This window comes from Elaeis guineensis, chromosome 7 (genome assembly GCF_000442705.2).
Source record: "Elaeis guineensis isolate ETL-2024a chromosome 7, EG11, whole genome shotgun sequence".
Classification (NCBI taxonomy): domain Eukaryota; kingdom Viridiplantae; phylum Streptophyta; class Magnoliopsida; order Arecales; family Arecaceae; genus Elaeis; species Elaeis guineensis.
In genome coordinates, this window is record NC_025999.2 from 88,076,721 (window position 1) to 88,102,166 (window position 25,446).

General features: G+C 37.8%; 1 non-coding gene across 1 annotated transcript in view; it reads right to left on the bottom strand.

Annotated features, from left to right (window-relative positions):
* Positions 1–577: 577 nt before the first annotated feature.
* The window catches only part of LOC105048734 (uncharacterized), a 43,144-nt gene continuing 18,275 nt past the window's right edge, over positions 578–25,446 (bottom strand). The window contains exons 7-14 of the transcript XR_012142993.1: positions 23,013–23,058; positions 22,683–22,932; positions 18,042–18,247; positions 17,834–17,908; positions 13,541–13,610; positions 13,357–13,437; positions 2,354–2,433; positions 578–1,011 (exon numbers count right to left, since the gene is read on the bottom strand). This is a non-coding gene — a transcript (uncharacterized protein). The remainder of the gene's footprint in view (positions 1,012–2,353; positions 2,434–13,356; positions 13,438–13,540; positions 13,611–17,833; positions 17,909–18,041; positions 18,248–22,682; positions 22,933–23,012; positions 23,059–25,446) is intronic.

Here is a 25,446-nt window from a genome sequence, read left to right on the forward strand (position 1 = left end):
ACTACTCGTTACCTTTGTGATTTTTCTCCTGAAGCGCGTTTTAACCAATTGCGAGTGCTGCAATAAAATGGCACGGAATGTGAAATTTGCTTTTGCGCGCTGCAAGAACAAAAAGACTACCTGCTAAGTTTAGTTTTTAATAAAAAGGACAGCACACCTAGAAAATTAGGCCGCTGCAAAAGTGCATTTCATAGACTCATCTGAGTGCGACCTTACAAACAAAAATTGTGTTGGAATATTCAGTTGCCAACCACAGCAAAAACTACTTTCGCAGATTAAACCCATAAGAAACCATAGCATCAGGCCTCACCTGCTGAATTTGATTTGGCATCAATATAGAGAAGCATTCAGTACAGCAAGACATCTAGGACGTCATCTGGTTTGATATTATTAAGGTGCCCAGAAAATGAAACAGATGAACATCGTGGCTGGAAAAGAGGGGGGCAAATGAATGCCCCCTGCAAATTCACGGCACAGCCTTGCAATCTTGCTTTAAATGTCCCATTCCAGGGAAGTAGGGGGGGCTCGTCTCGTAAGAAAACAGAAAAGCAATTTGGATCATACAAACGTTCAGCTCTTAACTCAAAAGGGCAAATTTTGAGGGCACCATTAAATTGGACACGTCAATATTTGCTTACAGATACCAAAAAAAAGGTCATTTAAAACCAAGTACAAGCCTATAACATAAGTAGATATCTTTTTACATGGAAAGAAAAGAAATTGGAACGGCCACCGTGTCACCTAAATGCTTTTGACAGATAATACAAGCAATTTTAGGCTGCATGGATGCACCATTCAGCAATCGAGTTGGATCTTACAAAATATCAGGCAGCGTGCATGCGCCAGCGCACAGAGAGAGAGAGACCACACAAACAGCTATAAAAGAAAAAACCTATACATTTCTTCACTTTGTTTTGACAGGTTAGTCAAGCTTATACATCATATACAGGCATTCGCTCCTCGATGGAGACCCGGCATATAGGGCATTTCTTACACTTCTCAGAGCAAGGCCTGCGTGATATCAACAAAAGACGATATAAGACACAAATAGGACAACCAAATTCATAAGTCACAGTTTCAATTTGTAAACAAATTAGCACACCACACAGCTGGAAAAGGGTCAAGTCTGGGTCAGGTGTGGTTCCAAAGACAGCCATATTATATGCAAATCAGATACCAATATTTGTTGGATATGGCTAAGAGACATATCAAGTACTCATTTTAACAAGCCTACAAGAATAATTTGATGAAGCTCAACTCTAGTGCATTTTCTTTTCTTTCTTTTTCTTTTGGTTCGGGGATGGGGCGTTGATGCTGCATTTTTTTTGTCTTTTTCTTTTTTTTCTTTTCTTTTGAGGGAGGAACCATGGGCACGAGGGGATCAGTGCAATTCATCAAGTTCGTGTGATACACAGTGCAGTTGTGTGAAGCATCAGTATTGCATGACACATGGCAATGGAACCTTTTTTTCAATACTGAGGTTGGTCCCTGAAGCATATTCCTTCAAGAAGAAAACCCTGGATAAGTCTTTGTACCTGGAATATTTTTTTGAATACCTCCAGGATAAGAGAGAGAGGATTCTTTATTTTTTTCTTGTTCTTTTCCTTTCTTTGATGAATATTGACATGTTAACATAGACATGATGGTTGCTTTTAAAGCTCACCACGTTAATGTTATCTTATGGAGTATATATTGCAATTTATATGTTTGAAGTTGACTGGATGACTGAGTTTGTGGATATCATCATTATTATCCCTTATCTATGTCCAAGATTCATAGAGCAAACCCAACCATATCAAAGGGGTATGTTGCAGTTTTTTTCTTTTCTTTTTTTTTTTTTTTTTTGATATATATAACTTGCAGGTGGGCCGTCAAAGCTGTAGGAATTACCAGGGCAAAATATGAGGAGACCATAGGGTTTAATGACACAAAGATCTACAAAGTTCTCACAAGAACATGGGTTGATCAGGAAAAAAAAAGAGTCAAAATGATAAAATGGGAGTATGAAAGTTGGATGTAGGAATTTTAGGTAATCAAAATTATTCTAACACAGGAAATATAATATATATCAATTTATTTAGTATTATATAATGAATATATATTTAATATTTTTGATTGATTGGACAATTAAATAGGCTAGGGTAGGGCAGGCCACAACCATTGCATACCCGAGCTGCATCTATTTCCATCCTTAAATCCTAAACCAAAGTCCAGGTGTACTCTACAAGACTATCTTGTGTAAGGCCCAGCCCATTAGACCTCAAGCCAAAGGCAACCCATTTCCAGCCCTAAAGACCACAGGCAAATGCAAGAAGAAACGTGATATATGGCAGATTTAAGCAAATGAAAATACTTGCAAAGTGTGCGGTGCCGGCAAGGAAGGAGGACCATGCATATTTCTCCCTCAAAGCAAACCCTACACAGGATTTTTTCCTGACAACAAGTCACAAGAAATTCGTAAGCACCACAGTCTCAGAGACAAAATCCTAGGAATTTAACAGAGAAGATTGTGTAATAAAATATGCAAGGTCAAGATTTTAACTAAACAGACGGAAGAAAAATAAAGGAACTAAACAGAAATGGGTTGACTTCAGCAACATAATGCAAAGTAGCTGCGCAGACACGGACAACTTCACAAAAATAATAAAAGCAGGCAACATCAAAAGCATATCTGTGGTAGGAAAATACAGCATAACGTGAAAAGGTAAAGAACATCCCTCCATAATTTAATCCCAGGAAAATAAGAATCAGAAAACTTAATTATTCGTCATGGCATTGTCACGCTAGCATATACTGAACCAGTCACCTTGATATTTTAATGAAATGGATTATTTTATTAGATCATAAACGCAAGTTGACAAGAGTCAAAACATAGGCCATGGACCAAAATAAAGGCATCCTATGCAATTTATTTGATGCCCTAAGATAATACATTGATCTATGTATTTAGATCATTTTCATTCATAAAAGATTGAATTACATTATTGTGCCAGATATTGTCTTGTACACTGGACCCATGTTAATCAGAAGTATTATATCCTCAAAGTGATGAATCTAAACATAAGTGACGCATAAATTATTGGTTCAGCATGTGATTCATCACCAAAACACACAAGTATTTTCCAGGTATTATATACTATGATTGAACCACCATATCTTGTAATTGTACTTAAACAATGACCAAGTAGAACACATTAAACATAGGACTTTCTAATTGAAAAACACATTCAGCATCAGTGTTCCATCATACATCCAAACAATTTTGCACATCATGAACAGGTGAAGTCAGGTAGTTAATAAGCAGAACATCCATATTGGCACTAGTATGAGATAAGCATCGACTCTATTAAATTCCACAGAAACATGTTGTGCATGCCTTGCACGACTCTGCCTTTACTAAATTCAAATATGCAATTAATGACGAAAATTTTTCAACTCATGTTCTGGCATAGCATGTTACAGAAGGAAGCAGAATTTGGCAGACAAGATTTGATACCGTCAACAAACAAATCATGATTTTTATTTTTGATGCTGATGGATTGATAAACTCAGATTTTTGGTCAATGCACCCTTTCTTGTTTCTCTTTTGAAGCATAATTTTGAACGGGTTTATTCATTAAAAAAAAAAAAAAAAGACCGTATTTGTAAAGCTGCTTAGTAGATATATTATTTTAATTTTCATTATTGCATGCATCTTGTGTTCTTTCTACTTAACATGCTAGGTATTCCAGGTATCTTCAAGAGATATGATCTGACACCTGAATCTACTTTTGCACCCGTTCCCAATTCAAGTAGCTGTGGCTTTGTTGGTTTTAAAACTAGTGTAATCATGTGTTTATGGAAAGGTATTTAATTGTTTTGCATGGTATTTTCAGGATGAACACCATAGGTACCAGTCCCAAGCCCAAACAGAAAAATTGGAGGCTTGACATTATATCAACAGCCAGTCATAAGAGGGATGTCAAACAAGAGAAAAAGAAAAAAGAAAGACAAAAGAAAGACCCAAATAGTTGTGATAAGGTTCGATGGTCATGGCTGTCATTGTTTCAAGATGTGTCTATATATGCAATTTCTCAATCCATTTTGGCTCACTTCGTGTCCTGAGCTTTTGGGGTTGAATGGACCTGACTTGTAGCTAGAGTTGTCAATTAGCGAGCAGCGCTGGATCAATTGATAAGGGAGCCAACACAAGACAAGCATTTGAGTTTAATATATAAACAAGCTGAACACCAACTACGTGCAGTTTGCTCATGCTCAGCTAAAAATAGCTCAAAAAAAATATATAGATAAAAAATAAGGATAAATATATATTATAATTCATTATTTATACGTAAAAATGTTTTTTATCTTCTTAAACCTATTTAATTATAAAGTTATTGTTTATGTTCCTTGATAATGCACTCCTATCTTTAATATTCTGTCTTTTCTTTCTTAAAAATGAAACCAAGAGGTGTGGATTTAATTACAAGAGTATTCATAGATGTGGAAGAGAGTGAAATCCCTCAGCCATTAAATGAAGAGGCTGACACAAGCCTAAGGCTTTTAGATAGAGGAGACCAAAGCGGGCCCTAATTCTCTACAATGAGTGACCTGTTCCTCAGCTCTCTTGTTCCTCCTTCCACCTCTCTCACTGTAACAAGTGACACTGGTGGAAATTTCAAGATCTAGCAAAGCCAATCCTCTTCCTTACCTCTCCTCTTCTCTCTCTTAATCAGCATTGACTTCCAGAATTAGCAAAAATGGCCGACCACTTTTTCACCTTTCTTCTTATTTTACTAAACTGTCCCTCCAGCTCCCCTGCTGGCTGTCCCTTGTAGCTGCCTCTGGAGCCATATCTCATTCAAGCCTAATCAAGCCAAGTTTCAGCTGGCTCAGTAGGAAAAGAACTGAGCTCAAATTGGATTTCACATCTGAAGCTATGTTCAAGTTGAGCACAAGCTATTTTCAAGTCAAACTGAGCTGAGTCTAGCTTATATCTCATTTACAACTTTACTCCTAGGCAGAAAACTACACCTAATTCAGAGCTATCTAACATAGTAGAGAACATGAAACATCACTGCCCTATCATGGATCAGACATCATCTTTTCAACCATTTTGGTGATCCTTCTCTGACACTAGTTTCTCCCGTTCATTCCTCTCTAGCTCTTTGGCATCCCTCTTCTCCTTTTCACCCAAACTCTCCTCCCTTCCTTTATCCTTACCTTCTTTCTTTCCTTTTTTTTTTTTCCCTTTTCACCCAAAAGTTACTCTATCACGTCCTTATTTAATCAGCTTCCTCTTTAAAGCCAGTCCATCAATGTGTTAGATGTATGCCCTAGAAGCCAATCTGACTGACACATTTATTCTTTCTAAGACAATTTTATACTTGACCTTATTATTTATTAATGAAATTAAACAGTTTATTTTCATTCAAGTTGTGTAAATGTTCATGAATCATCCAAGGAATTAATAAAATGATGACATATTTTCAAGAGTTGAGAATTTAAGACATGTCATTCGTGATTAATTCCTAAATTACTCCCAATCGATGGATCATTATAGAGATTGTGATTGATCCAGTGAGATTGGTGCACGGATCACTTCCCTTTGAATAGACAAGTCTCAAATCTACAAAGTGTGGATACTGAAGCAAGAGTGTAGGTGGTTGTTAGAAAACAAAGATACCAAATGTAACCAACACGAAATCTTTGATGTCTACTCACTCATCATGACTTTCTCGATGCTGCAGTGGTGTGACTAGTTCTTTGACCTACGGTGTCTCAGCTATTCACAATGAAATTGCTGCAGTGGTGTGACTAGTTCTTTGATCCCTAGCTATATGGGTCCTTGTGGTGCATGTTGGATGCAGTAGGTTCATTGCAGTATGATGTGTACCTAGATAGGATCTATTGATCTTGATAGATAAGTAGTCATATGTGATTTATGAAACTGAATTCTAAAGACTATGATCATGGCAGTGTGAATAAAGATTTCATGGTATGAACTCAAGTTGAATAAATATTACATATGACAAATGATGAGGTTTGATGAGTTTTCCAGAACCTCCGTCTTGTCGGGACTCACGATAGAAGAACTATATCACGCGATAACTATACCTAAGAAGTTCAACACCTTCCATTCTGCTGGATTGCCACTGCATGTTGCTAGGCGTTACTTGTGGATTGTGAAACTAACAAGAATTATTTTGGTCAATAATTCTCATTGATGAGTTAAAATTATTCCATCAATTGAAAAGAGTTTCAATGATATTTGTGATGGAAATCATAATATATCTCATTACCAAATAGAATAGAACCTATAAGGTCACATACATAAGAAATTTTAACTGATCGGATGTTGAATTACTATTTCGAATCACTGTAGAATCCAATTATCAATTTGATTGATAATTGGATTGATTTGTAAAAGTTACAAGAGAGAACTTGCTAACAATTAGTGAGTTAGAGGATTTATCGGTAATTGTTGCTATATTATTTGATTTGATCAAATAATTAGGGTTGAGTCTTAATCAAATTAAATTAGGATTTAATTTGATTAGACTTGGTCTAAGTTTGAGTCAAATTGGATTTCATTGATCTAAAAGGTTTGGAATCAATAAGTAATTTACTTATTATGAAGCCAAACCACATTAGATTTTGATTAAGCCTTTGACCAAGTGTGACTTGGTCAAAGAGAGATCACGTCTCGCATGGGACCACACCAAACCAACTTATTACCGTGGAGTCTGGTTTTTGTATGGAGATAAGAAGCGCACAAATATTTGGGGCAGAACTCTATCTTGTAGAGTCCATCTGCCCCAAAACACTTTGCCAAAAATCCTAAAAAGAGTTTTAATGGGGTTAGGATTGGATGTGGATCTGATTTGCACCTCCTTCCTCGTAAAAATAAGTGAAAAGCATGAAAGGAAATAGCGCATAAGAAAAGGAGGGCGTGCGCTACTTGATCTCACGCCTCCTCTCGTGTGGAACGTCCAAGGAGTGGGACATCCTAAGTGCCCACGCCCACCTTCTCTCCTATCTTTCCTCCTCTTGTGTTCTATTGTCCTTTTGAGAAGAGAAACAGAAAAGGATTCAACATCCAAGAAGTGATTCAGCAAAGCAGCTAGCACCCCGATGAGATCAGAATCTCCTGATCAGATCAACCTCGTGTGGATACCTGTAGAGGTCGAACGCTTGTGCGGCTTCAAAGAACCGTGAAAACATCCACGATCATCGAATCGCGGTGAAGATCTACCCACGCAAGGTGAAAATCAGATCTTTTAATTTTTAATCTTAACTATGAGGAATCTTGGTGTTTTAGAGATGCGATCTCTTGCAAACATGTTAGATTAAATATTGCATTTTAATTTTATATCTGGCATGCAACTCGATTTCCTTCACAATGCACATCTACAAGCACCGTATTCTAGACTTGAAGACTAAAAATCTTCTCTTATATCATATTCGGAGAAAAAGTAGAATAAGTTCTTGAACTCATAGTATGTTCCACACAAGAAATGAGCATCAAAATTATTACTTGCACTATTTCTTGATTCCATGTCTCAAATTTTCTGGAATGTTGACTTCTGTTGAGAAGGTATAAATGGGGCAATCTCAATTAATTTCTCATATTTTTGACAAATTCGAAAACCAGCCCCCCTTAAAAATCATGATTCAACTCTCTAGATAGCTCAAGTCAAGCAAAGTGATTTCATAATGAAGAAACTTAAAGAGGTGTCCCCTACCCCTTTTCTAAGTTCTAAATCATGGATATCCTGATAGTATGAATTCCTTAATCCAAGTATACAAAGTAATAATTAGTCACACGCGTAAGTTCTAGTTGCAGTATGCATGAAATGTTCAGGGAGAATGATACAATAGTGTACATATAACACACGCTCCTCTGATATATGTTGTACAAAGAAATTGTCACCAACGACATAATTAAGCCCTAAGGAAATCCCTTCGAACCAATGCTGGCTGTACCAGAACCGAGACCCATACTAGTTGCCTAGCTGTACTGTATGGTACCGTGTCATGTTGTTCTGGGCGATATCAACAAAGAGAAAGCAGGAAAGGGAGGGGGACAAGGAGAAGGAGAAAGAGGAAAGAGAGGAGGAAGAAAGGAGGGAGGGAGGAAGAAAGAAGGGGGTGAGAGAGAGAGAGAGAGAGGGACCTCACCGCCACCCCCCCCCACCCCCCGCCCACTCTCTCTTTTTTCTCTCCTCCCTCTCCCCCTCCCTCACCGAATCTTTCAAATCAAGGGGGAAAGCATACCATTCCACCTTCAGTATGCCCGAACCATTGGGCTCGAGGGGGAACGACATTCTTTGGTTTCAACTAATATCTTCAACAATGCTAATAGTTATAACACAATAAGGAAGAGCTCGACAACCCTCTCTAATATTGCCCTTTCTAATCATGCGTGGCATAGCTTGCTGAATGCTTTAGACTCTATTGGGGATTGTTAAGTCAGTAGCTTTACCAAATTTGATTTACCAATGATCCAATACAAAATTTTTGTATAGCAATGGTGAATGCTTACTATGAGATATGCTGCCACTGACAATCAATTGGTGGTCACAATAAAAGAAACCCTGGAATCATTTAAAGGAAGAATCAAGAATCAAGTGCATTATGAGTATTCTGATAGCAATGGTCAATTTAAGGTTGGCAGCAATGCTGACAAAAATTTTCAAGCATGTTGCTAGATAAATGTGGGGAGGACAAGAGGACCTTTCCAACGGTATAAGTTTGTAGGCCTGATTCTGACATTTACTTTGTTGGCCTTCTGCTTATCAATTCACAAATTTCTTCACTGGACCTTCTCCCTCAAGAACAACAGCTTAGGGCATGAGTAGAAAGGGCAGAGATTAACCCAGTAACAGAAAAACCTGACCTGCTTTTAATTAAAAAGCTTGGACTTTGAAAGCTATACTCTCAGCTAGATTGAAAGATCAAAACTAGTACCAGAACAACTTGATCCAGGCAATTATATATATTTAATCTATTTTTGCTGGAAAAACATTTCATAAAGCTATTGAAAAGATATGGCCAGATTGATCAGCCGAAGCTAATTCTTAGAGTCGACGAGGGAAATCACTCAAAAATTAGTAAGTAGCTAATTTAGTGTGGTTGTAGCGTGTATAAGTGCTTAAAACCTAAATATCTAAGATCAACTATCATAATATAATTTATCTAGTAATGAAACAGAACAAAAAGAGTAGATGTAACAACCATGTATGCATGCCTACACTTCATATAAAGGGGAAAAAGCAACAGCTGCAGTCAGCTAGCTTCAAAAATCAAAACTAATAACCAAATAACTGATCCGAGCAATTAATGTATATTTAATGTTTTTTTGATGGAAGAACCAAAACGATCTGCACAAGCTAATTCTTGAGGTCGTGGAGGGAAATTATTGAAAAATTATTACGTAGTTAGTTAAGTGTAATTGTAGGGTATAAAGCATTGTTTTGCTGTGCCACCCATACCATCCGATATGGAATGTACCGTACCACACCGGTCTCGTACCGATGTACTATCTTGTACCGTATCGACATTCGATACGAACTATGTACCAACACTATAATAGGATGGTGCTGGTATGGGTACCGATACCAAGATGGCGAATTGTACTATAAAGTACCCAAAACATAAATATCTAACATCAACTTTCATAACACAATTTATCAAGCAATAAAGACAATAAAAAAATTGGATATACGACCTTGTATACATGCCTCCATAAGAAAGGGGAAAAATAAGTAGCTGTAGAGGGGGAGGCGAAGGAGGAGAAGAAGAAGCCCTATCATCTGCTTGGTCAGCTATGATGCATGTAAATTAAGTTTTAGAGGTTTTACATAGAGAACAGATAGAAAAGCCAATAGAGATTCATCTTCTTATAATGGCTAGAAATTGGTATTGTACTACAAAGTGAACAATAACAAATAAGCAAACACAGCAGCAGCAACAATGGTAGTAAAGCCATGATAAGCCATCTTCTAATATTAGCATAGTTCAGTTCACACGGGGGACCAAAAGATTAGTATTTAGCAAGAAAGGCAGAACCAAAACCGGGACCCGTGCTGGTCGGCTAGAGGTACGAGTCGGTATAGGTACATACCAAACCAAACTGGACCAGTACAAACCGACACAGAGGAGAAAGGAACTGGGGAGGAAAAGAGAGAAAGAAGGGAGGGGAAGGGAGGGAGGGAGCGAGGATGGCCGGAAAATATGCCGACGGTAGCAACAGGCGGGCCGCAGATGCGCTCAAAGGGCCGCAAGGCCTCTGCTTCCTCTACCAATTCTCGGTCGAGAGAGAGATAAAGGGATGGGGGAGGGAAAGAAAAAGAGGAAAGAAAAGCCACCAGAGAGACCCTGAAATGGCGCAACCGCGGCCTGCGGTGCCACGGGCAAGAAATAGAGGCAATCATCCCTGTTTCACAAGATTTTTTTGAAAAAATACCGATCACAGTGAAGCTAGCAATGGGTTTGCCGACTTCACTATTTTTAAGATCTTTTTTAAAAAAATCCTCAAACAGTGAAGCCGACATGGGTTTGCCGGCTTCACTATTCATCATTGTTTTAAAAAAAACATGATGAATTGAACAGGGACGATCACCCCTTTTTCGTAGCTACGGCTCCACCCACGCGATCTCCGCTGCCCAGTGGCCACCCGACACCTTCCGACAGCCTCTCTGCCAACTGCGCCTCCCTCTCGTACTGTCACTCTCCCTCCCTCTCTCCCGATTAAACGTCCTATCAGACGACATCAAGCCGTGGAGGCCTCCACGGCCATCCGACGGCCTTAGCAGGCCACTACCGGCCTTCAGTGGTAGTGTCCCCTCTTTCCCCCCTCCTCTCTTTCCCTCTCCGTCCGGTGTTCCAATTGTCCAGTCGAACCGTCCCAATTTGCCATCGGTATGGCTTGGAACGCCCTTAACCATTCGATTCGGGACAGTTCAGCAAACACACTATTTAGGTTTAGATTACAATTTTGATAACTCAACTCAACTCAACAAAACCTTAATGCCAAACTAGTTAGGATTGACTATATGAATCCTTTCCTCCGTTACACTGTTCAAGGCCACATTTTTTTTGAAAAGATACAGCTATACCAAATCCTCCCTTGCTACTTTATATCCCATGTGATATTTGGTCTACTTCTACCTCTCTTTCTACGTGTATCAAATAACTCCTTCGTCCCAATGCATCCATAGGCATACGTTGTACATGTCCAAATCATCTAAGTCGTCCTCTGGATTTGCCCTCAACTAACGTGCTACCTCTACCTTTCTAGGAATGACTTCATTTATTATTCTATCTTTTCTTGTATTACCACACAACTATCTCGATATTCTCATTTCAACCAGACTCCTATGCACATGTTGTCTTCTAACAACCAGAAATTCTGTAACAAAAAGCATAGCTAGTCTTATGACTACCTTATAATTTTTCTTCAACTTGGCAAGTTTTTTATAATCACATAATCTCTATTGCACTTCTCCAATTTATCCACCATACTTTATTCCTGTGGATAACATCCTCTTCAATCTTCCTTTTTTGTGAATAATTGATCCTAAATACCAAAAATAATCATTCTTAAGAACTTCATGATCCTCAATTTTCACTCCATCTCTATTCTAATTTTACTAAAATTTCATTCCATGTATTTCGTCTTGGTCCTACATAACCTCCAAATAATGCCTCCATCTTCCTTTGATCTCATCTTCCATGATCAAATTTTTTTTGATTTTCATCTTTGATGCATTTAACCTAAGCCAAATCCCCAGTTTTCTTCTCTCTTAGTCTTGCAATCTTATAATTATATTTCTCCCCCATTAGTTTCTTACAATATAACTCTCCATATGCTTTGAATTTAGCCTCTCATACTGCCTTCTTAGCTTTTTTCTCAGCCATCTTCTAACTTTCATATGCTTCTCTATTCCTACATTTAGGTAGTCTTATATAACATTTTCTGAGCCTCAATCACCAATTGAACTCTCTTATTCCACCACCAAATTTTCATCATCTTTTTCCTTCAATTCTACTAATACCACTATAGCCACTTTCTTAATACTGTTAGCCATCTCCTCCTACATGACATTGATTTTCCCATCTAGATCCCATTTCCCTTCTTTCAACATTCCATCCTTACAAGCCATTTGTTTCTCTCATCACAAATTCAACCACCCAGTCCTCAGGTTCTCAAGTCCTCTCCCATTTCCTAATGCACATCCAAAATTACCGATCTACGTTGGGTGGTTAAATTCTCATCTAGTATAATTTTACAATCTTTACACAAAACTCGTTTACTCTATCCAGCAAGGAAGAAATCTATTCAACTAGTATCATACCCACTTCTAGAACTTATCAAGTGAGAGTCCTTTTCTTTAAAGAAAGTGCTAGCGAATACTAGGTATATGCCATCGTGAACTCCAAATGGCATTTCCTTCGTTGTTTCTATCTCTAAAAGTGCAACCTCCATGCACCCTTTAAAGGTCATATGCCATCATGAACTCCAAAATGGCATTTCCCTGTTTCTATCTCCGAAACTGCAACCTCCATGCACCCTTTAAAAACCTACATTACATTTTCCCGTATGTCCATTCCAATCTTCTCGGATGAATATCTTTTCTCCACTAGGAATCCATCAGAATTTAACATGTTTTAGCGTATTCCTATATGGATCTGTCTTGAATCAGACATTTTTACAGCCCATATCAAGACTAGAATTTGTAATGTTGAGTGCTTAAAGAGCAGTTCTTCCATATTGGAAGCTAATATCAAATATTTACCCATTTTAAGTGGTTAATATCATTAGGACCTCATTTTAAATAACAGAAAAGCCTCAGAAAGACATTTTCTAAAGATTAGTTTAGTGAAGGAAAATGTGTAAGATCAAATGCAAGAAGATCAATGCATGGAAAAAGTCCGTTCAAACATAATCAAGCTAACAGAGCACTCAAGGGAAATGGACAGTATGCTAAGATACCCATAGACTAATAAAAAATACAAAGAGCAACAAGAAATAATGTTTTTAGGGACTCTTTAATTATCAATCAGTCTCATTAAGCAACAACTGTATAATCTGTGAAACAAGTTTTATGAAAGCACCGCTCAATCCTAAATTCATATTTAACATGTATAGCCTGTCAATTTTTCCAAAAAAACAGGTTTTCAGTTTAAAGCAATCAAACAAATGTTTTCATAAAACTCATTCACTTTTGGTTTTATGTGAACTTGTTTAATCAGAACTTGAAAACAAAATAGCTTTCCAACTTCTATGATACAAGGGGACTGTAGCAGATCAGATTCCATAGCAGCAAATAGTGATTAATTCCACAAACTTTTACTCAGGCTTAGAAACATTACATGTTGGAGCCTTTCATACTCTTGCTGGGTATACTTTGTGATTTCAGATTGTTCTCCCAAAGCTGCTTGTAATCTCCAAACCTGATTTTAAAAAAATAGTGGAAATAAAAATAAAATAAGTTTTTGAAAAGAATGTAGTATGTCAAAATAACACAATGGCAAGCCGTAAGCTGCAGATATGCACCTCTTCAGCAAGATCCTTCTTAGGCATTTTCTTCACCACCTCGGGTGGGTAACCACAGAAAGTGTTATACCTGCATTCCACATTGGATAAACATCAGAGCGACACTAACTAAAGTAGCTCTGGGATTATGTAATCTATAGATCCACGGAGATCATGACTGCCCCTCCCCAATAAAAAAATAATGATAATAATAAAAGAATAACTTTCTATGCTGCCCGATTTTGGCACTGGCATCGGATGTAGAGGGAGACAGATCCAGGATTTTTTTTTCTCAATGTGGTTTAGGGGGAGGTTGACAAACTTCAGTATCAAAAACAATCAAATTCATCTATCAACTCATAGTCAAGCATGTATGAGATACGGCCTCAAAATGAAGCTAGCTTTGGAATCGAATACTTGTGATGTTGCTTTAGGGAATCAACAGAAAATTAAGCATAAACCATACATGAAATGTATGTATAAGGAGAATGGACACAATTTTTATCGGCATGGGCACTAACATGTTTGGCATGGTCAAGTACCAAATAGCACGATTGCAAGAAAGTACCCAGTTTTAGGATGGTAGGCCCAGTTTCACCACACATATGTGGTCTGAGAAATATACTTTGGCCCGTGAGACCAAGGTTTTAAAATATATGGAGCCTTCCTATGCCTCATTATCTGCAAACCAAGTCCAAATTGCCTGTATAATGCTGGATTGAGCCCCAATTGCTCGGCACCTAGTTGGATATCTATGAAGTAGGAAGGTTTTAACCACCAAGAGACCGGTGGGGCATCCCACCATATGAGTGTTGGAACAAGCCATTGTCCCAAGAGTCAGGACAAGACAAGTTAAGAAATGAACAGGGATGGGGCTGGACATCCACCATCTTGACTTTTCCATGTTGAAATGTGGGGCATCCCACTCCATGAAAAAAATGGGATGGTTCCATCCAATGATATTTAAAACCTTGGTGTAAAGCACTTTTTCCCATGATTTAAAAAAACTGAAAAAAAGGTTCATAATTATCCCACTCAGTACTAAGCAATTCACACCCAATTCAAGCTTGATCCACCCTACTGTAATGCATACATGCAGTTCAGACTCGCTCACAAATACCAAGGAGTGGGGTGGCAAAAATTGACCCAACTCAGAAACCTAACTAACCCAATCCAATCCTATTTTGACCGTGTTTGTGCCGTGTTTTTCAAATGGATTGAGCACAGGTCATATTTTTCGAATCAAAGTTTAAGTTGGTCCCTAGGCCAGGTATGGGTTAGTAGAGCTTTGACCAAACGCGGGTAACAAGAGTAGAGTTCTATTTAAGATAGTTTAGGTAGGGTTGAATCATGACCTTCAGCAAGGATTATCAAGAGATTGGTCTTTCCAATGGTAGTCATTTAATTCATCTTGAAAATGAGTCATTAAGAGTTGCAAGAACAGGGTTAGACATAGTAGGTTGTGGTCAAGGATTAAGCCTTGCAAGTTAGACTATGGTATGGGTTAAATTGGTCAAATTGGGCCATGAGCATCGACCAAGAATTGACCCATGGTGCAATGGGTCAAAGGGCTTCGACCTGATTTTGGGTTGGGTTGAGTGTGGGTCAAGTTTTCATATGTTGTCGGTCCTACTTTGACCCAAATGGTCTTGACCGATTGCCATCCCTACCACCACATATCAAGGCCACCATTTATAAGTTCGACATTGATAGGGAGCCGTTATACCTGATATTTTTGGTAGTCATATTGATTATAATGGATAAGTATGGAAATAATAGATATTAGAAACTAAATTACCAGCTCAAAAATTTTGATATTTTACTGCCTATGTAGAACTTGCAATTTCGTAGAGATCATAACACACCTCCAATGAAGGCTCCGCCATTGCTTAGAGATGTGGTCTCATGTTTTGCGAACTTCAAGAACTAGAATTTCTTGACACTATATGTTTATGAAATCCATCTGTGGAAAAGAACAAGTTTGAGATCCCCTGCCCACTAGGACCATCTATGAAATAGACAAACAAGTTCAAACATCTTAAATAGTTTTCTCCATTAGGTTGTCAGTCTTAGCATTTAAGAAACTGGTTTCTCACTATAGTACTCACCCAGTTTAATCTTTTAGTAATCACGGATCCTTGGTAACCAGCATTTACAACTAACACGATTTAGGTGACCTTACTATTTTCTTCTAAAAGTTCCATGCCAAGTCTGAATGGTACCAAACCATCTCAGAGTACTACCACTATTTACTCTTTAAAAGCTTAAAAACTAAAATCGTTATTCTAGCTATTCTACTTTATTTTATCATTCTCCTATTGAAACCAAGGCTTTCCATACGATCCATGCATTCCTTCTGGGCTGCACATTCCCTATATCAACTTTGAGAACCAAACCAAACAGGCCACACTGGGTCTTATTGTTTACGCTTGCATAGAAATAATTCAGGCTTAAATTCTGTGATTTTGTAAACCTGATTAGGCAAGTTAAATTCTAGATCAAGAGTTGTGTACACCAATCTAACTAAAACTAAAAGGATCCTAATATGCATGATAAATATCGTATTTATAACAAGCTTAAAAACTAAAAATACTAGTTGATCATTTACATTGATCATTACTCGTTCTTAATGGGTCCTCTTGAACACATTATTTTACCAAATTTTCAGAAAAAAAAAAAAAAAGGCCTCTAGGTAATCTGAGAACCAAGGGAACCAAGCTAACCATCATTCAATTTAGTTTAATGCCATTTGGTCTGGTTTTAATTGCAAGAAATTGGAGCCCAATTAGGATATGGTAGTTCTTGATCGACAACTAACTTTAACCAACCAAATCTTGTGCACTGCTTGTTACTTCATCTCTACCAAGAGCAACCTTACCTTAACTGAATCATCAACAAAATCAATACTTTCACCCATGGTATACAATTCCGTACCAGACCACTGATTTGTCAGTATACCGTACAGTAATGACCACAAAATGGAATAGTTCGTGGTCTCGGTATGGTATTTGGCACAAGCTGGTGTGAACTGGTCCTTACCAAGCAAGAACTGGCCAAAATAGCTTGATTCCAAGTGATTCAACCTAGTAAGGGCCTCATATTGATCTTGGGCCTCGATAATTAGGGAAGAAAGGGCCTAACACCCTTTTCTCCCTCTGTTTCAAGGTAAGAGAGGAGAAAAGAAATGACAGGGGGGAAGAGAAAGAGAGAGAGAGTGGAAGGATGAGCAGGATGTCCGATCCAACTATTTCCCTCTTCCTTTTTCATTTTTTTTGTTACATCCCCTAGATGGGCTGAAATTGAAAAATATTGGAAAATCATGCAAAAATCTTGTATTTGGATATAAAACTAAATAGATGCATGTATATTGCATCTCCAAATTTTAATTATAAATATTTTATATTTTAATGTTATTTAATTTAACATGTATTATGTAGTTACACTATTTTTTAGAAATGTAACATAAAAACTAAAACATACTTTATTTAAACATCAAAAACAACCTCACAAAATCCTATTTTCCACTCAAAACTAAAGAAAGAAAGCTCGAAATCTTGAAAACAACCAGAAGAAAAAACTTTGTTTGATGCACTAGTGCAGCTCCATACAATATAGTATATTACTCGTACGATATAGTACTAGTTTTCTATCAGCACAAATATGATCTGTCATACCATCCGATACTGGACATACCATATCATTCGGTACAGGACGTACCATACCGTACTAGTCTCATACCGGTTCGCGGTCTCATACCATACTGACACCTAGTACGCTGTCTCGTACCATACTGAACCATAGACCCACTATAATAGGATGGTATTGATATGAGATCTGTTATCGAAACGACGAAACTTGAGTATATAGTTCAGCATCCAAACTACGAACCTTGCTTTCATCACCCTTATGAATGAATAACCCCCCTAACTTCAAATACTAGCATTCACTTAGAGATTTCTAAATATACTTTTCCATCCATAATCTCAGTGTGCTTCATAAGTACATTACCAATGATAAACATGAGCAACCAATAGCCCCATTAATTAAATTAATAGTATAGTCAATATTTTCACCACTCCTAGAAATAAGTCACCTGTTAACTCCAGAGTTTTAGCATTATCTTCATTTAGTAATTTCTGAATATATTATCCCAGTTTTCCATAATCCATTGTGGTTCATCATTTGAAGAAGCAAAGAAAAGGGTTTACAGGCTATGAAGAAGTTACAATCAAGTATGTAAGGACTTTTGCTGTCAACTGTTATTAGTTCACCTCCAATTACAATTTAGAACTATGTAGATGCAGTGATGCATACCCGGTAGCTTCAGCATGAAACAAGCGAGCTTGCTCTTCTTTGCTTCCTTCATCAATAGACCACCAACCCAGCAATCTGTGTTTCATAGCACAGCATATGGCAAGCATGCGATAATAAACTATTATGATAATTCCCTATAAATATTTTTCCTGATAATGCATGTCTGCTGATAGCAGAGTAATTCTCATAACAAATGAAGCAACACTACCTTGAACCATGATGTAGGAAGGCAAAGCAATCATGAGCAGTTGATGAAATTGTGAGATATCTATTACTAATAGATCCACTGTGTAGTAAAAGAACAAGCTTCTCCACCAATCTTGATATAGCAAAGAGGACGCCGGCACCTTGCAAAAGAAACATTGGCAGGAAAAGAGCCAAAATTGGAATATTTCGAGCACTAGGTGGCGTTCCCTGTAACCATAGACAGAATAATCATGACTCAGCTACTAGTTTAGATTACGCTAACAAACAGATTAGCATAACAAGCTCTTGTCCACTGCTAGAGAGTAGAGGTAAGGAGTGCATAATCAGCATTTTAAATGCACATACTTATTTCTGTATATTTTTACAGTCATATAAGAAGTGCTCCTAATTTGCAAAATTATGGTCTATTGTAGCCCCTTATGTTGGCCAACTGTGCAACCTAAGTCTATGCCGTTGTTGCATGATTTCTTTACTTGTTCCAAGCCACATGATACTGAAGGGATTGATCAACTTTAAAACCTCTTCTCACCTGCTTTGAAGACATATTTGAATTATCTGTTCATCGTTGGAGATTTTAACTATTGGACTGAAGAGCAATCTTAGGGTTCACCATAGTCTTCCCAAAGTCTACATCAGTTATTTATCAAAACACGGAACCAGCCAGCAACAAAAACAACAACAATTTTCTGAACATTACCAAATGACAGCAATTTACTCATTTAACTGAACTTAGATTATCTTGATACCGGAATTAGAAAATTGTTTAAGAAAGAACTGAAGCATTAGTAGAAGGATGCAATGCTGGTAGCAACATTATGGAAGCCAGCGAAGCCACAGGTAGAAGATCATGGTCATAAATGGAATAATGTTTAACATTATTCAATGTTAGTCTGATGATTGGACCTGACAACATAATGCATCCTGTTCTGGTTATGGATTACAGCAAGAGAAGCTTAGCTTAGTTGATTTAACTCATGCTAAGTTATCAAGATAACTTAAACAAGGAATTCATTTGTTGTTAATGTGTCTATTACTTGCCAAACAAAATCCAAGTTTGTTTCATAAGAAAACAGAGATTTTCCCAATAAATGCTTTATGAATCTATAGAAAATGCTATTTATCTTTTCAAATCAACAACATGTCACTATTCTGCATGTTACCATATGATAGGTTACATTCTGCCTAGACTCAACGAATACAAGCAAAAACAGAACACCTGATAATCATCTTATTTCTAGACGTGAGATTAGCTTAAGTGACCAAAAAAAAAGACCTTTTCAATGTCAATCGTCACTTACAACAAACCAACAGGGGATTAGTCATTTTTTCTTGCCCTTCTTCTTATTCCGCTTGTTCATCACTTCATCTTCTGTCAGTTCTGCAATTGAAGTAGCCACAAATGGTGAATGGTGATACTATCCTTAAATTCTCAAATTGTTGATCTATTTTGGACTAGGTTTTCCCTTTGATTACCATGAACATACTTATTACTGTCTATCAGAGTTTCTCATCGATTCCTTCCAATTTTTATCTAGATTTCCTTATGCCCTTAAACAATTATCACCTTAATACAGTTGATTTTATTCACAGTCCAGATAACTCGACCCCTACTTACTCTAATGTTATCCTTCACCACGTTTTTGAACCTTTTCCTTTTAAAGTTGTTTCGAGCATTTTCTTGTACATAATCTAGTCTACTGGACCTCCATTTGGTTATTTGCATTTTCCAATGCTATGAACTACATGGATTCTTTTGGACTCCAGTCAGAAGCAGCACAATAAAAAAAATGATACTGTACGTATCTAAAGATGCACTCCTGCACCATTCCCTATGCCAATTTGAGCTGTGAATAACAAAGCATTCATCATTACATCATCAAAAATTAGTCAACCTATTGCTCCAGTACCTACCATATGCTTCAAAAGAGCATTGAACTTCATTTTATTCTTTTTTTTTCTTTTGCTCTTCCATTTGTATCTCTTAGGCCCTTTCTTCATTGCTTTAGCCCACCAAGTATTGACACATGACTTACACTTATTGCTCTCTGATATTACTTTGTATTCATGGAAGCTACATATAACATCATTTAGCACATCAAAACCTTGCAGCCATGGACAGTCGATTGATGGGAGTAAACAAGTAGGTATTCTGGTTGATCAGCCCATCTACCAATATCAATATTGTGATATGTGGGTCAACTTGATAAGCAAAACCCATACTCCAATTGTTAGCAAAATCCGATGTAAGTAATACCCATCCTCAACATGCCCTTTATCCACTCTTGCTTTCCCAATGGCATCAGATCAAGAGAAATAATTATTATCTAATGTATTCTATAAAATCATCAATTCACAGTTCATTGTTCAATGTCCTACTTCAAGAGGGATCTTGAGATAGGAGCATATCAATCCACACATATGTATAACCAAGTGGAACCTACAACTTTTAGTTGCTCAATTGTCAGTTTGATTAAAAGGATAAGCAGTAAACTCAGAAGATTCGCTTACAGCATCAAATTATCAGCAAGACATTATTTCTTCATTTTGCATGTCTAACTACCAAAAAATCACTGACAACTCTGTTGCAATGCATCCGCAACATCAGTTGAATCACTTCAGGATGATCATCGTTGTTGCTGTTGTCACCACAACTACTTTATGAGATAAATTTGAAGAAATTCTGGAGGTGTTTGGTTCGCAACCGAAATCAGAATAGGAATCGGAATCGGAATGGCTTGGAATCGGAATCGGAATCGGAATGACCAAATCTCTCGAAGCGTTTGGTTCGTGACCGGAATCGAATCGGAATCAGAATTGGAATGGAAATTTGAATCCATAGAGGAGAGTAGGAATTGAGTTTTATATAAATTGAGCCATTCCCATTCCACCCCGGAATCGAAATCGGAATTGGAATGGGACTCCTTTCAACCAAACGGTTGAAATGAGAATCACCCATTCCGATTCCGATTCTAGACCCCCACTCCCCCCAACCAAACACCCCCTCTATTTTATCAAATAAATATGAAGAAAGACTTGCATGATGATTCCTGAGTCTGCATGCACCACCTCGCTCACATTTGCAACCTCATAAAATTAAATGCCACCACTCTGCCACATATAGGCTCCAAAAAGGCCATTCTCCATAATAAATTCACTGAGAGAACATGCCTAAGCTCTATTACACAATCATTTTTCTACACAGCCTCATGTTACAACATACGTGTGGCTTATTGATTGGCACATTCTATCATCCACAGGGTATGAAGAAATCAATTAAATTATTTTTTTTCCACTGAAACTTAAAGGGGCACAAAAATAAACGGAACATCAAGCATAGATCAAAGCAAAAATATATTTCAAAAGCTTTCCACACAATAACTACCTAAGTTAACACCATGACGCAACAATAACTAATTTCAATGATAGCAGAAAATTATTGAATGCATGAATTTCTTCAGCTATGAATCTGTATTAATGTACATCACAAACATAATCAAGAACTGGGGACCTTTGTGCTCTAATTTGGCTTGTGAATTCCATTTTATGCTTCTAGGTGACAGTAATTTCCTACAAAAAAGATTTCATCGCAAACAAAGATCACCGACTCAAAATTAGACCTCATGCTGACCGGCCGGCAATACGAGTCGGTATGCCCCCATACTAGGCCCGAACCGACATTAACCGGGGAGGAAAAGAGAGAGAGAGGAGGGAGGGGGAGGGAGGCCAGTGGAGACATCGGCGGTGGCCAACAAAGGGCCACCAAGGCCTCCTAGGTTCCCTGGTCCTCCGCGAGAAAAAATGAGAATAGAAAGAGAAAAGAAAAAGGAGAGAAAATGAGAGAAGGGAAGACAGCAGGGAGGCCGCCAAATGATCCAAAACAGCCCCTATCCCTTTTGGACCGTCTAAAGGCCGCCGCAGGCTATGTTGCGCTACTCGGTGGCCTCCCCGCTGCTTTCCCCTCTCTTCTCTTCTCTCCCTTCTTCTTCTCTCTCTCTCTTCTCGCATCCCATGGAGGACCGCCTCGAAGACCCTTTGGCGGCCTCGACCACCGCTGGTCTTTCCCTTTTCTTCCCTCCCCTCTATCTCTCTTCCTCTCTTTCCTTCTCTCTCGCTCCGTTTTCACCAGCATTCCGAATCGAACATCCAAACTGTACTAGTTAGCCATCGGTACAGTTCGACACATCCCAAACCATCCAGTCCAGGACAATTCGACGAGCGATGATCCCAATCTCATTCATAGTGACGTTGCCTTCACCAGGTCTATGCCATGTCATACAAGGTCAACAACAAAACTTAAATTCGATAGGATAAGATTTTTTGTTGAAGACACGATAAAGCTGTAGAAAACTTAAATATTTTTATGACTTTCTAAAGTAATTTTTTTTCTCGCATTTGAATAAATATTTTGAAGTGATTTTTGTCGTAAGTCCTAATTTTACTGCTAAAAGATATGCCTGATGAAATATTATAAAACAAGAACAATTTTCTAGATAAACAACCAAAACATGACATAGTTGAAGAAAGCAATCCCAAGTCCATGTCATATAAGAAAGTGATATCATTGTTCCATGATGGTCAAGTGTCATCCATCAATGTTTAATAATTAATATAAAAAAGAAATAACTTCCTCAGGTCTACATACCTCTAAGCGCATACATAACAAAACCTGGAAAGCTACAAGTGGAATTTTCATTATATGCCCTCCTATGTCTTGCAGACCACATAATCTATCCTGATCATGATCCTCGATTGAAGGAAGCACAAGGCCACTACTCCAATCACGATATCTAATTGCTGTGGAGGAAGAGCTTGCTTCTGCATGATGTGGCTGTCTATGAATCATTGGATTAGACCACTTTGTACAAACGAGGAAAGCAAAGCACTCTGCAATTCTGTGTAGAGGGCTATGTCAAAAAGTTGCAGTGGACATGACAAAGAAACGACTAATTATAGGAAAGCAAATGAATACTACCCAAAATTTATAAATAGATCCCACCAGCCCAAAGCACCTACGTCACCTGCAGTGCATTATGAATTCCCATTACTAAGCTGTGCATTATATGTTAAAAAATTGGAGAATGTAATAGCACTATTTTTAAGTGGCATATCGAAAATTAGAAAACATAATTTCCTGTTTCATTAATTTTGAGCAAATGGAGCAATACATCATAGCGTCCCTATACAGCTGCCACAAATCAATAAATCAGTAAACCAGTAATTGATGCTTGACTACAGTAACCATATCATGAAGATAATCAGAAGGGGTTCCATGTTGGTGATACTAATGTGGTTCTCAACAACAAAACTTTTGGCGGAGAACTGGCATCTGCACTAGTCTAGGAGGGGTCTTGAATGGCCTAAGGATGTTTGGGTTAGCCAACTGCTTCATTAAGTCCCTTGTTGTACTAAAACTAGTTAATAACTACAAGATTTCATGTGATAAGGAAGAGTGGAGCCTATCATGCCTAGCATAATCATATTACTGGACTTCTTACCACAATCTTTCCAACACAAGTTTGGATAAAATGCAGAAACCAAAGTAATAGGATGATGACGGGATTGGGAAGCTTGGGAGCATGGGCATCATCAATCAAGAACAACTTAATTTGCCATCAGATTTGATGAGTCTCTTTCCCAGCGAGGTATCAATTTCAAGATGGACAATTTCTAGTAGAGGTGCCCTACTCATTAAAATGGCCAGCTTTAGTCCATTGCTGGCAATGAGATCCAGGCTGTCACTGCATCATTTAAGGTTTGCTAAGTGTCAAAACGTCATTATCACCATGTACTTGGTCCAATGTATTAATCTCATAAATTTTAAAAGTTTTCCTCCTTGTGCAGTATCCCTTCTTGTTGAGATGCTAAGGTGATAAATTCTCGACATGATATTGATGGGTCATGGAGGTTAACCTAGTACAACAAAATATGAATTATAGACAGAGCTTATTTCTACGCTCACATGCTAGAGCTATGATCCCATGCTAGACTAGAAAAAAGAACTTCAAGGCCCATAGGCATCTTGCTAAAAGATGAAGTTATGGAACTCATTAGGGCCCGCTGCAAAATAAAAACATCAATAAAACCACTCTGCTCCCCTTGGTGCTTTTATTGAAAACCTTTGCAAATCCACTTCTTCCTCCTCTGCCTCTCCCTTATCACAACAAACACCAACTCTAACCCTGAATCTGAAGCCCGCAAGTTTACGTGGCCCACACAATCTCAAGACTGTTACATCCAAGTAGGAGACATCGCAAAAGCAAGGAGGCTATGACTAGAGGCATAACAAACCTCCAGCTAACAGTCCAAGAACCACTCTCTTCCAATAGCCTAGACCACCTTCATTTTGTTTCCTCTATTTTAAACTCAAACATTTAGTTTATGTAGATAGGCATGGTGGATTCAGGTTTATGTGGATTAAACGGGCTAGGTTGGGCTCTACTAGTTCCAACCCAATTCTAAATGGGTAGTTCAGGCTAGGAGGTTTTAGAACCAACATAAGATGAAGCTTACCCAGCCAATAGCCAGCCTGAAAAATCTTCATCCACTGAGAGTCACTTTCAACTTCTATCTGGCTGACTATAATTAGGAAGTAGAAAAATATAAATAAGTCTATGCATCAAGTGCACTTGTACCTCTCTTCAAAGATGGAGGCACTAAGTATGGAATTTTCGATCCTTTCCCAATAAAGATACATTGATTCTGAGATCAGTCATTCAATTTGTTTTCAAAAATCCATTTTGTATATATATCACATAGTTACTTTTACCGGTTCTAAAACTAATTAAAACAAAACAACAGGATAGATCATCTCACCTAACAAAATCAGCTATCAGGTAAAAAAAAGAAAAAAGAAAAAGAGTACAAACAGATAGTTATTTCTTAGGGCCAAGATATCTTAGTTGATAAACCTCAAGACAAAAATTTACTCCCAATCAACTCTTCCGAGCTTGGATGTATTATACCTCATCCAAAGCAATGGCAAAAATGTTACTCTAAGTACATGATCAGAAGGACCTGTAGCTCACCTTGAAAGTTAAAAGTACCATCCTAGGTATATATGAGTCCATCAATATCTTTTATAGGGATAACCCTAAACATAACTGCCCAAGCCTTTTTCAAGGTTGGACTTTGAATAGTCCTTATTTGCCAATTACCCTGATTAAGGGCTACATCAAGTATGATTGCAAATGTATATAAATCCTTCCTCGTATTCCATCTATAGTAGCTTCAATCTTCCCTCCATTTACCAGACCCTTGGACAGAATTCAAGATGTCTTTATTGTCCAACATCTTGAACCATATAATAGTGTTGGCATTATTACCTCATGAAATTTCTCTATTTAATAAAGACAAGGATTTTTTTTTTTGATTTATGTTGAAGATAGATAAATTTATTAACACAGAAG